This window comes from Stenella coeruleoalba (assembly GCF_951394435.1).
Source record: "Stenella coeruleoalba genome assembly, chromosome: 13".
Lineage (NCBI taxonomy): Eukaryota > Metazoa > Chordata > Mammalia > Artiodactyla > Delphinidae > Stenella > Stenella coeruleoalba.
The window spans coordinates 18373965-18388761 of NC_137159.1; positions in this window are offsets into that span (position 1 = coordinate 18373965).

The following is a 14797-nucleotide window of genomic DNA, read 5'->3' on the forward strand; positions in this document are numbered from 1 at the left end:
TTTTGGCTTGGAAATTTTCGAAGTATTTAACAAAAGACTGATTATATGCCTGACTATATGGAGTCCCATGACTGAAGAAAGAAAGCCAGTGTGAGTTTCTGCTCTCCAGAGGCTGGAGATGGGTTTGATTAGCTATGACATTTTGAAGGGTGTGAATGGATTTAGAAGAATAACATAATGGACACAGATTATATTTTGAATGAGCTGCCAAATGATTATAAATTCAAGCACTGTCAATCAATTTATCTCATTGTTTTAGAGGCCAAATGAGTGGAAATATTGCACTAATTTAAGTATAATTTACATTAGGTTTTTCAAAAGCATATGATCAAAGATATTAACTATAACTTTACACATATGTAGACACAGCAAGTAAATAAGAAACTGATATTTTATCTGTCATATAGATATTTTTCCTGTTTCTCGAGATTTGGAATGGTGAATGTCATGTGGATCCTGAATAAAATTGACTGACTAGAGGCTTGGATGTATTAAAGATCAGATGTTTTCTACACTACTATGTGTAAAATAGACAACCAACAGCACAGGGAATTATACTCAGCATTTTGTAATAATCTATAAGGAAAAAGAATCTGAAAAATTTGTATATGTATTCATAATTGAATCTGCTGTACACCTGAAACTAACACAACTTTGTCTATCAATTATATTTCAAAAAAAAAAATCAGATGTTTCCTCCACCTCACAGTCTGACTTTTTGTTTATGTATCACAGAATAAGAATGTTGTTTGACAACTTCATTACTAAAGGTAGCGCTGGCCCATTAAAAAGATCTAGAAATAAACCCCAGAAGATCTACTCTTAATTATTTACAAAACTGAAGCAGTTTGAAAACAGTGAGTTACTTATTGAATCTGCCTGGACATCTGGACATTTCCCAAGATGTGTTCGTGTATCTTGTTTTGGCCTACATGGCTGCCTTAGCATCCTCCTGAATTTCAGCTCCCTGGGTGAATATTGTGGCTTCTCCCTCTAATTTGGCCAATTCACAGAGCTGCCAGCTGGTAGCTGGCCTGGCCCTCAGAGTTTGGCTGTGGTGCTCATTACTCAACAGAACATTCACAGAACACCAAGTTCAGACAAGGTGACTCTGTGCTGTGATAGGGTAAGACCAAATAGGACAGCCGTGATCACATGTGAGCACAGCCCAAACAAGCGTAGCACAAACACATAATGACCAAAACCCCCCTCTCCCAACTAAAGTAAGTGACTGTTGCTCCTTTACCAGTTATGGCCTTAGTTCTCCACCTCTCCTCCTGTTCCATGATACAAACTACTGATGCACCCAATTATAGAATGACCCTCTCTTTCTAACAGCATCCAAATCAGAGAAAAGAAAAAAAAAAAAAAAAAAAAAAACTGCTTCCTTAATACCTTCTCAAAATTACCTATTACATGCCCAAATTGTATCACTAATCCCTCCTGACACCCTTGAGACAGCCCTCAGTTGTGCAGTCTTCTTTTTGAAACAAAGAATAAACTCAGCTTTGTTTACTAATGAGTGTGTTTTTTGGTGGTCAATGGCAGGCAGGCATTGACAATTCATTCACTGAGCATTTCCTACGTGAGTTCTATAATCATAGTGCTCTGGTAGACACCATGTAAATAAAAAACATGAAGATGTCCTTGCTTGTATGCTGTAAAACGGCATACAGCATTTTAGAAAAAAGAATATTCTCAATGATTCCTCTATGTTAAGCACTATACTAGTCATTTTATGGGCATTAACTCAGCGATCCTTACTACAGTCTCAGAAGGATGGCAGTGCTGCTATCTTTATTGTGCCCACTATAAAGTTGGTCTTACAAGAGTTATAATTTCCACAGTTCCTGTGGCAGAGATGAAACTTCACCATTCAGATCACCTGCTGAGGGGGCATAGTGGACTGACAGCCTCATCTGCCACTCCCATGATTCACCACTGTGTTGCCATCAACAACAGTGGTGATGTTGTTGGTGATGTTGAAATGCTTTTCCCAGCTGCCCCCTCACATGCAAATTAGAGGGCAGTGGGAGTATGAGCATTGGACCATTCCTATAGGACAGAACTCTAATGGACAGCTGTGGCTCAAAGACTCCCCACTGGCCTAGCCAAACCTTTCTCAGAACTGATCAACAGTCTGAGGCTCTTCCTACCTAATCTTTCCTTCCTGCCTTTCTATTTACAGGCGTCAGATCTGCATCGTGGTCTAAAGTACCTTGCTGTCTCTCCCTTGTCTGTCACAGGTGTTTCCCCAAAACACCTCTTACACATCTAATCTCTCCTTGACATCTACTTCTTGGAGAACCAGAACTCACAATCACTCAAAGTGTAAGCAGAGGAGTTAAATTTTAGTATTGGATAGTGTATTCCTGTTCCTAATGTTTTTAAAAATCAGTGGAAAAATGAGGCCATTTTAACTGCCAAATATTGAAGGATGACTTTTAAGATGTCAAAAGAGGAAGTTTAACTAAGATAGTGCTCAAATATTTTGTAAAATTTGTCTGAGATGTGCCATGCTTAATTTCATTTGTATGACACGGATTTCCTTCTTTAATCTCTCCGTCATTTATTCCCAGGACTTGGGCTTGCTTCTTGCGTCTGATACCTATATTTAGGTTGTGGATTTCCATATTCCATTAGCTCTGACCAGAACTTTCTTCCAGTCTGTAAAAAATATTTTATCCTTCAAGACACACTTAGCTTCTTGAAAGAGCAGTATTGATGCATCTGAAGGCTTAGTCTGGGTTCCTCTTTTCAATTCACTCATAGCATTTTGTGTTCATCACACATGATGAAGTTCAAAAGTTCTCCTACTTTTATCTCTCCTAGTGTCAACAAGAAACAGTATGTTTTTAATAATCGCAGCTCCTAACAATTTCTGGTGTAGCATTGTTGATAAACATATTATTATTAAATGACTGCATAAGTGAAAGAATGAATAACCATTGATTAATTGCTCTGATTCACCTCTGAATTTCATATTTCTGCATGTACTATATGGTCTTGGTTCCAACCCATGTGAATGTCTGGTATTTCCTCTGCTGCTTGCTCACTGTACTGGCTCATAAAATTTAACAGTCATACGCTCTATTAGGTCATATCTTGACAAGCTCTGTATATCTTGATAGTTTTTCTGAAAAATTAAGGTATTCCTGGATATTACATTATGCATATATGATAACAAGGGATGTAAGTCCCATGATGGCAAGTGTTTACTTCATCTGTCCTGCCCATGTTCTATATCCAGCACCCGACATGTTTTAGGAATTCAGTTAATGAACATGATACCAGAGTACATAGAATGCTATAAAACACAACAGAAGGTAAGATTAAGAAGATAAGAACTTATATAGATTACTTGAAGGGTAGAGGCTTGACCTTTAGAGAAGGAGCAGGTGAACTTAATTACATAATTATAAATCATTGGAAACTCGAGCACTGGAGAGCTCTAACAATCACACAAAGGTTCATTAATGCCCAAATATTCATATACAAGCCTTAGGGATGACAGAGCATAACACACGAATTTCAACCACTCATGAGTGTGCTGGCTCTGAATTACTGAAGCAGCCATCTTTAGCTCAAGTAGTGAGATTTTTAAAATCCAGAATCTGCATGGGAAGACAGTACAGTAAATGAAATTTGAAACTGTTCTGTGATTAAACTCCTATATAGCAATGCATCCAGTATGGTATGTGGCTGAAGTCCTGGTAAGTCATAGCACATTATCCATTTTATGACCCACACAAAAAATGCAAAACAGCTATCTAGGTGAGGTAAATGGAACACACTGGTTGTTATATTTAGTAAAGAATGGAGTAGATGTGGTTAATAGATTTAAATATAAATAACAACCTGTTTCATGTCAAGGAGATTCTATGAAGAGAATTAACTATTTATTTATAGGACAATAAATCTTGAGATGTACTTAAAGTTGGGAGTATCTCTTTTACGTGGTAACATTTCCTGTGATAGTCATGGGTCTATAAAGTACCCAACAGAATACGTGATTAAAATTTAATATAGTTGAAATAAACATGTAGCTCTTTGGCCAAGACAAAGCAAACATGACTGTGAAATCTTGTTGCTGAAAAATAATACAGGCTTCCTCATGGCAGGAGAAAATTGATGAGAAGGATTTTGAATAAAATCCTTATTAACATTTCTACTCAGTAACAATGGGCTTTCTTTATGGAGCCCATAGGTAAGTAGAAACATGCTAATACTTTTGATGGTCCTGGTGGTAAATTGTTCTGACTAGCCTGCTTTATAGGCAAAGTCAACAATATTTCAGTTATTTATTTGCTGCTCCAAAAGAAGAGGCTCATGTTGATCTAAATAAACAACAAAAAATTATAATAAAAATTCAAAAGCAGTTCTTGCCCCAGGCCTACTTCTTGATCAGAAAAGATCTTTGTGCTGTCCCAAATCTCTGACTTACATTTTGTCGTTCAATCACACATCTGTCAAATCCTTCCTGATGGCCCAATAAGTGCCTAGTAACTGGGAGGTGACAAACTTCAATCTGGAAGGGAAGTTAGATAAGACTCCTCAAATTGTGAACATACTTCTTTGCTTACACAGGCTGCCTCACCTTCCTCATAAACAAGCGTCCTGTTGAAACCCCAGTGCAGGACCAACTGAGGTAGGAGCAGTCACATAATAGGGAAGGAAAAGGATCAACAGTTCAAATTAGAAGCCATCTGGACTCAAATTCTCAACACCACCTTGGACAAACAAATCCTGAGCTGTTGTACTCAGGGCATTTACTTCTGGGGGTACAGATCAAGAGGTCCAATGATAACTTGAAGACTCTCAGCTTCAGTTGAGGAATAAAAAACAGGATTGTTTTTACAAATTAGCTATCAAATTGGAGTTATTAAGATAAAATTTTACCAAAACAACAATACCACAAAACACTTCTGATTATCAATCTGAAGCAGAGATTGGGGCTCAATAAACAGACTAATCCAAAAAATTTACCTACATTATACCTTTTAATCACCACAATAACTTGGAAACTGAGAAAGAGTAAAGTTCAATACCTTGCCCCAGGTCACAATACTAGGAAATGGCTGACTTGGGATCTGAGCCAGGGTCCACCTCTGCCGTATCTTGTGATATTTCAAGGGAGTATGTGTAAGACTCATGAATAAAATTTATACAGAGGTGAATTTCAACTCAAAATATAAAAAAAAAATTTGTAGTAATTATGGTGCTGCATTAATTGAACACACAGATTCTTGATGTAGTGGCTTCATATCTTTAGATTTTAGGTCCTGGGAGTATTGAAGAAGAAATTAACTAGTCATCTATCACAAATAGTATATGTGTCCTGAACTGTGTTTTTAAAGACTGTAAATTATTAAATTATTTAAATTTAAAATATTCTTGTCTCATTCTAAAACCTTAGCTCTAAGGAACAAAATTCAGTCCAAGTAGCTTACATATAGTTTAATTTATCATAAAAAAATATAAGAATAAAAAGAAGTCTCATGGAAGCCAATAGGTAAAAATACAGAAAGGTCCCAAGGTGAATGAGGATGATGTCCAATTCCACTCTTGATAGACAGGCATATATTATATATATACATATATATGTCTGTCTATATTATATATATAGTAAAATAAATATATATATTTCAAATTTATTTAGCATATGTATGTCAATTTTATCTGAATAAATGTTTAAAAAGGTGAATTTTATCTACCCTAGAAATAGTAATACAAATTTGTTTTTTTGATCTGCATACATAGGCAGATCTATCTCTATCTCTATCTCCTTCTCTATCTCTATCTGTCACTCTATCTATCTAGAGAACTCCATGTATTGGCACAGGTTACCAAATGGGGTCCCTGACAGGGTCTTATTCTCATCTCCTGAAACATAAACCTACAGTTACGTTTGTGTTGCTGGATGACAGCTCAGACACCATGACCATAGAGTAACAAGGAGTTAGGGAAATACACAGCCCTTCCTCAGTTGGAGTCATGTATCTACCACTGGCACAACCATTGGTGATTGGAGAGTAGGGTCAGCTAATACTAACATGGCTTTCCAAAATCAGTACACCAACCAGGAATGAGCTGGGTGTGGGTAGTCCTTACAAAGTAGCATATGTGTGCTAGAGAGATTCCTAATTGAAGCTCTGCTTAGTTGGTACTCACACCTCTTTATCTCCCTGTTCTTTCAAGTCTCCTCAATACTCTATTCCCAGTCCAATTAAACCTCTAAATTCTAAAACTCTAAATTCCTATTGCAGAAAAGTAATTCAAGTGAGGTAAGATAACTTTTTTTATTAATTAATATATTTTAACATCTTTATTGGAGTATAGTTGCTTTACAATAGTGTATTAGTTTCTGCTTTATAACAAAGTGAATCAGCCATTATTTGATTAGAAGTTATCATAAATTCCAAACATTGTTTCTTTCTATCCCTATTCAATGATATCATCTTTGCCTCAGGATTAAACCAAATTGCCTCAGGATTAAAAAAAATAGATCTTATTATTTAACCCCTATGAACCTGAGTTGGGTAGAGAAAGAATTTTCATTTTATGTAGAAATGATGTGGTATTAAACCTTCTCTGCATATGCATGATGTAACTATTCAGTTTTTAATCTTTTGGTCACCAGCATTCCTCCAAATGGAGACTTTCATGTGAGGTTTTTGTTTTTGTTTTTTTTTAAGTAAGTGACAAATTTACACTGTCATCCCAGCATAACAGATGAGTCATATGATTTGAGTTCTTGTCCACCAATGGTCAGTGACAGATATCATAAGTAAGTGATGGAAAAGATTTACATCAGTGCATGTGTTTTGATCAGACCCAGAACATCAAACAAATTGTCTTAGATTATTATATTTACCCTCTCTGCCATAGGCCTTTGTGTGTGTGTGTATCCATGTGATTCTCTACATCCCCTAGTACTTTTTCTTCTTCATAAGTTGCTATTTTGCTTTCATTTAAAAAGATATGTTTGCTGGATATAGAATTATAGGTTTAAAGTGATTTTTATTAGTTTTTTTTCCCCTAAAGTGTTGTTCTATACCTTTTTCAATTGCCTTGTTTTTTTTGAGAGTTTTCTTTTTGTATATTAAAAACTGAACTTGTAATTTCCAGTCTGACATACAAAGAGCTTGGATCCTAACAGAAACAACAACAAAAAAGCTGAAAAACTAAAAATCAACAACTCTTCTTAGGTCCAACAGAAAATTAGGGTCATAGAACAAGTGACTGAAAACTGGAGAGATAGGCAGATATAGAGAATCACATTTTACCAAGAGCAGAACCACTGCTGGAGGGATACTTAAAGGGTAGTTGACTAACTGCTGGAGACTGAATATTGACTAGCTTGAGAGAGAAAATTTTATGGAGGCCTGACTTTGGAGACAACCCCACACGTTTTACCTCCAAGGGTTCCACCAGATTCTGTAAAGATTGGAGAAAAACTCCCTCCTGCTTCCAGCTAGAAGAAGGGAAAAGTAGCTATTGTGAAATAAGACTACACCTTTCTATATTCCTTGATAAATGCTTGCCCTCAAGGGAAACTATTTTATAAAATCTAATCAATGTGTGGGAATGGAAATATCCAAGTCCAGCCCCTTCTAGTGTTCCTTTCTTATCTAAAGAGTACAGTAGACAGCTGACAAGTACTTAGAAAGGTCACAGCACAGGTGATAGGATAATAGAATATTTCCTTTTCCCTTACATCTTATTATCACAACAATAAGGCTCCTGCGTAATAACTGGATATTACAGCTGAAAAAAATTTCAAGACTCAGACTCTATTTATGAAGTCCTTAGAAAAACACAAAGATGGCAGGGGAAACAAAAACTAGGTTACCAGAGAAAACTTTAGTCTCTGACACTTATGGCTACAGCAAACAATAAACAGAGCCTATCTCCCAGCCAGATAAATATAAAAACATACAATAAAGACCTATTTACCTTGTTTCCTTTTACCTGTTATATCATGTATAGCTTTCAACAAAAAATTACAAGTCAAGCTAGAAGGCAAAAATACAGTGTGAAGATATAGGGCATACATTAGAACCAGAGCCAGATATGACAGAGATTTTGAAATTACCAGACCAAGAACTTGAAATAACTATGATTAATATGCTAAAGACTATAAAACATGGATAATGTGCAAGAATGGATGGGTAATATACATAGAGAGATGCAAACTTTAACAGAGTATTATAAAAAAAAACCTGTTAGAAATCAGAAACACTCTGACAGAAATAAAGAATGCCTTTGATGAACTCATAAGTAGATTGGATACAGCAGGAAAATAAACAGTGAAGTTGAGGATATAACAACAGAAACTTCCCAAAGTGAAATGCAAAGAGAAAAAAAAAAAAGAATGGAAAAGATGGAAAAGAATATCTAAGAAGGCTGGAACAATTTCAAATGGTGAAATATACGTTCGATGAAAATATCAGAAGAAAGATAAAAGGATGCAGAAAAAAAATGTGAAGTAATACTGGCTAAGAATTTTCTTTTTTTAAAAAAAATTATTATTTATTTATTTATTTGGCTGTGTTGGGTCTTAGTTGCAGTACGTGGGATCTTTGTTGAGACATGTGAGATCTTTTGTTGCGGTGTGCGGTCTCTTTGTTGAGGCAATTGGGCTTCTCTCTAGTTGCAGTGCTCGGACTTCTCTCTAGTTGTGGCATACAGGTTTTCTCTCTCTAGTTGTGGTGTGTGGGCTCTAGGGAACCTGGGCTCTGTAGTTGTGGCGCATGGATTCCAGAACACATGGGCTCTGTAGTTTGCGGCACATGGACTCTCTCATTGAGGTGCATGAGCTCAGTAGTTGTGGTGTGCAGGCTTAGTTGCCTCACAGCATGTGGGATCTTAGTTCCCCAACCAGGGATGGATTCTGCCTCCCCTGAATCAGAAGGTGGATTCTTTACCACTGGACCACCAGGGAAGTCCCAGAACTTTCTAATATTTTTGACAGACACAAGAAGCTCCAAGAAGCTCCAAGAACACCAAGTAAGATAAATACTAAAAAAATCTACACCTAAGCATTTTAAAGTTAAACTTCAGAACATCAAAGACAAAGAAAATATTTAAAGAGGCCAGGATGGGGACAGGGGCAATAAATACCTTACCTATGGAGAAACAAGAATAAAAATTATTCCAGGCTTCTTTTCAGGCACTATACAAGCAAGAAGAGAGTGGAGTGAAATATTAAAATGTGAAAAGAAGAAAAGTCCTAGAAATCTAGATTCAGCACAATTACCTTTCAAAATTGAGAAGAAATAAAGGTAAAATTAAATTTAAAAAATCTTATTCATAAATGTTGTATTAGATAATAGTTTGTTCCAAATAATAATTGAAATAATATTTTAGATGATTATGGTTAAGTGAAACATATGTCACCAATATTATAAGAGGTGAGATGAAGAAATTTGAAATAAGGTCCCTGAACTAATCATGATGTGGTATAGTTTTATTTGAAAGTAGATTTAAATTAGCTGTAAATGAACATTGCAAACTCTAGGACAACCAGTAATAACATTTTGAGAAATATAATTAATATGCTAAGAGAAGTGAGAAATTTGAATCACATAAAATGCTCAATTAAAAACAGAATGCAGAACAAAATGAACAAGAAACAAAAAAATCAGACAGGACAACAAATAGAAAATACAGTAGTAACAAATGTGGTAAATATTAAAGCAACTTTATCAATAATCATTTTAAAAATAAATGGTCTTAATATACATATAGAGACTATCAGAATGGATTAACAAAACAAAACAAAAAATGTATATGTTGTCTACAAGAAACCTACTTTAATTTTAAACACAGGGATGGAAAATATATTATACTAACACTAATCAAAAGAAATCAGGAATAGCTATATTAATTTTAGACAAAGCAGATTTTAGTGTAAGAAAAATGATCAGATATAAAGAGAACATCACATACGGATAAAGGGGTCAATTCTTCAAGTAGAGATACAATTCTTAATGTGTGTGCAATCAGCAACTGATTCAAAATGAGTGAGGAAAAACATGATAGAACTGAAAGGAGAAATAGACAAATTCACTATTATAGTTGGAGACTTTAAGCCCTAATATTTGTAACTGACAGATCCAGGAGCAGAAAATCATTAACTATATAGTTGAAATGAAAAGTACCATCAATCAAATGAATCTAATTAACATTCATAAAATACTTCATTCAACAACATCAAAATACATGTTCTTGTTAAGCTCACATGAAACATTCCCCAAAATAGACTACTTCCTGAATCATAAAATAATCTTAGCATATTTAAAAGAGTAGAAATCATATAAAGTATATTCTCAGATGACAATAGAATTAAACTAAAAATTATAACAGAATGAAGCTAGAAAATCCCAAAATATTTAGATATGAAACAGCATACTTTGAAGTAATATATGGGTAAAGGAGGAAGTATCAGGGAAACTTTAAAAAGTATTTTGAACTAAATGAAAATGAAAATACAACTTTTCCAATTTTGTGTGATACAGAAAAAGTAGACAGATAAATTTATAATATTAAGTACATATATCATAAAAGATGAAAATCTAAAACCAATAATCTAAACTTCAACATTAAAGAGATTTGAAAATGTAGAGGAAATTGAATCCAAAAGAAACAAAAAAAAAATAATAAAAATCAGAATAGAAGTAAAGAAATTGCAAACAGAATATTAATAGAGAAAATAAATGAAACAAAAGCTGGTTGTAGAAAAGAGAAATAGAATCCATAAAACTTTAGCCAAGCTAAACAGGAAAAAAAAAAAAGCAGAAGATACAAATTACTAGAAATGATAATTCCGGGGCCAACACAAATCATCTCCTGGTCATTAAAATAATAATAAAGGAAGATTATGAACAACTCCTTACGCCAAATTTGATGTTAGATGAAATGGACCAGTTCCTTGAGTTATTATCATGAATAAATATTTGACTTTAGTAAGCCAGGGATGGAAGGAACTTCTTCAACTGGATAAAGACCATCTACAAAAAAAACAGGGCTTCCCTAGTGGTGCAGTGGTTGAGAGTTCGCCTGCTGATGCAGGGGACACGGGTTCGTGCCCCGGTCCGGGAAGATTCCACATGCCGCGGAGCAGCTGGGCCCGTGAGCCATGGCCGCTGAGTCTACGCGTCCGGGGCCTGTGCTCCACAACGGGAGAGGCCACAACAGTGAAAGGTCCGCGTACTGCAAAAAAAAAAACAAAAAAAAACAAAAAAACAAAAAAAAACAACCTAGAGGTAACATCATACTTAATGGTAAGACACTAGTTGTTTTCCCCCTACAATCTTAACTAATTCAAAAAGACAAGAAAAGGAAATAAAAGACATACAGACTGGGAAGTAAGAAATAAATCTTTTTTCACAGATGATATGATTGTTTATGTAAAAAAATCCCAAAGAATTGACATACACAAACAATATCCCCTTGAACTAATAAGCAGTTATAGCATAGTTGCAGGATATGAGGTCAATATATAAAAGTCGATTTGTTTCTTATATGGCAGCAATGAACAATTGAATTTGGAATTAAAAACACAACACTGTTTTCATTAGCAATAACAAAAATTTGAAATAGATATAACTCTAACAATATATGTACAAATCACAGAGCTGTATGAGGAAAACTACAAAACTGATGAAATAAATCAAAGATCTAAATAAATGGAGAAATATTCCATGATCATGGATATAGATACATTGTTAGGAGTCTATTCTTTCTAACTTGATCTATAGATACAATACAATCCCAATCAAAAACCTAGCAATTTATTTTGTGGTTATCAATAAACTAATTCTGAAGTTTATATGGAAAAGCAAAAACCCAGAAAAGACAAGACAATACAGATTGTATGAATTCAAGTCTTATTATAAAACTACAGTGATCAAGACTTTGTAGCAATGGTGAAAGACTAGACAAATACATCAATTGAACAGAATGGGGGTCCAGAAATAGAATCACACAAATATAGTCAACTTATTTTTGATGAAAGAGCAAAGGCAGTTTTATGGAAAAAGGAAAGTAATTTTAACACCAGTAACCCTGTAAGACCAAACAAAATATTATAAATTATCCATTCAACATTTGTTAACAAGATACCAAAGAAAAATATTTAAATATTGATTTGCCTCTTCTAGTAAGAAAAAATACGTATTTTGAATATACTTCCAATGCAACATTTATGCTTGAGATATGGTGATGTCACTTCACCATATCTTGTGAAGGGACTTAATGTCTAAATTTTATGATAGCAAAATTGGCCTGGTCTGGCATTTTTGCTGCTATGCAAATAAATTGAACTTTCTAGAAGTGGTCCTTTAAGGCATATTAATCCCTCCTGGGTCTTAATCTTGCAAATGAAATATCTACTGGTTGATGTATATATGCAGACAAATGGCTCACTTAGTAGATAGGTCACTGAGAGCTCAGAGAATTTGATTAGGAGTGTAGTGCTATATTAAAAAAAATACATTTTAATTCCATATGCATATACACTCAGTATAAGTAATCAAAATGATAAGAATGACTACTATGTATTGCATCCCATGATTCAGATATTTTGTTCACAGTTGACATATGTTGTTATATTTAATATAGAAAAACACCATGGGATAGGTATCACTATCTGAATTTTGTGAATTAGAACTCTAGCCTAATGTAGGTTAAGCTCCAAAGTCCCACAGGAACTAATAAGCAGAGGAACAAGAATCTGAACATAGATTATTATTTGACTCTAGTTGATGCTCATTATAATCAGTTAGAGAAAATTCTATTGGAAGAAGGATGTTAAAAATAAAGCAATGTTCATCATATTAGCTATTTTCACAATACCTCTGCATAATTAGAACTCTATAAAATTTAGTGATATACAACAATAAACATTTCACTCATGTTTCTGTGGGTCAACTAGAATATGACTAATTAAGCAGAGCTCAACTTTGCTCGGTTCCAAGTTGCATGTTAGATCATAATCTACTTTATGTAACTCTTATCCTCATTAGGATGGTGAAATGCAGACAGCTAGAAAAATTAAGCACTGCTGCACAGCTATTTGGAGCTTCTCTTTGTTGTCCATTCCATTGGCTAAAGTAAGTTACTGGCAAAGCCCAAAATCAAAAGCAAAGGAAAGTATACTTTCCATTGTGGTCAACCAGAAGGAAATGAGTATTTGCTATATAATAATCTAATCACACACACACACACACACACACACACACACTACCATCACCCAATCCCCTAGGTACATATTGCCTATGGGTGTCATTTTCTTTCTAATCAAAGAGTCATTGCTCAACTAAATCACCCGATCTTCTTCCACTGTCTCCCTGGCATTTAGTTAGCTTCTTTGAGTTTGAGAGTCCAGATTCAACAACCATCATAGTTATAATTTATTTAAAAAAAAAAAAGAATAAATGTGTCCTGCTGGGCTTAATTACTCATATTATAGTTGAAGAAGAAAAAAATTGATACCACTGGAGAGATATTAAAGACACTAATGACTTAATTTTATAACTAAAAAAAAAATTTTAAAGGAGTGGGGGTGAAGATAGATTTAGCCTGAAGTTGGAGTAATTATTTAAAGCCAGAGATATAGGATGTAATATTTTTGGCTATTTAGATGTCAAAACTGTCTCCTCATAAGCACAAATAAGCATTGTCATATTTGCTAATCGATACAGTCTATGTAATTTGATAATGTGATCATTTTCTTTGCAGGATATTGGCTTTGTGGTGCCAGACTAAAAGATATATAGGTATGGGGTCACTCAAACCAAGAGGTAGGGGTAGGGATTCATCCATTTAAGACCTTTAAGAACTGACTTCTAAATTAATATATAATGCCTGTGTGTGTTCCTAACACCTAAATCCAGAAGGGGAATAGTAATTTTAGGAGATTACACACTCAGGATCACAGCATGATGAGCAATCCTTTCTCGGTAATAGAAATATTTGCTTTATAAAATCACTGAATGGTTTTAAAAGTCACGTGGCAAACCAGTTTGTCTTATGTGAGTGAGAGCCAATTTAGAAAAGCTGCCTGTGTCTTCCACTACCACATGTCCTGCCTTAAAAGTTATTTCTTAGTACTCAAAACAAACACTTGGGAAGATTCTGAGATGATCAGATAAGTTCTCAATTTTCATTACCATCTGAATGCAGAATCCAAAACAGCACTATTTCTTCAAAAAAGCTATTCCTGGAAAACAGAGAGTTGGGGTTGAATAGAGGAATGCTCTGATTTAATGCTTACTCTGATCTCATCGTAATTCCAACCAATCTAAGGCAGGGAAGAGAAAGGGATCCTTTCTAGACCTCAGAATTCAGTCCAAGCTTAGTCATCAACCATATGATATGGTATAGATTCAATTTATGAATTTTTAAAATTTTGTTATTCAAAACAAGGAAGTTGCTAAGGACACTTGTCACTGAGTCTGCCATTCTCAGGCTCTATGCAAGACTATAGTAAAAGCATATGAAAATGAACAATTTTGTTGTGAGGTTATTGTAATGATGAAGACAGGACAGGATTTTACTTAGAACAGACTGAAACTTTGTTACTATCCACTCTGGAAAGATGAAAAATTAAAGTTTATAAAATTATGAAGGAGACTAAGAGTATGGACATGGCATCATGGAAGTCTGAAAGACGTGATAGGGAGCCGGAGAAAGAGATGCATAGTTATTAATACTTAAAGGATATAAGTTTTACCTAAATTATATGCTCTACCAAGCAGCAGTTACACACATAAAATTTATCATACAGGCAGTT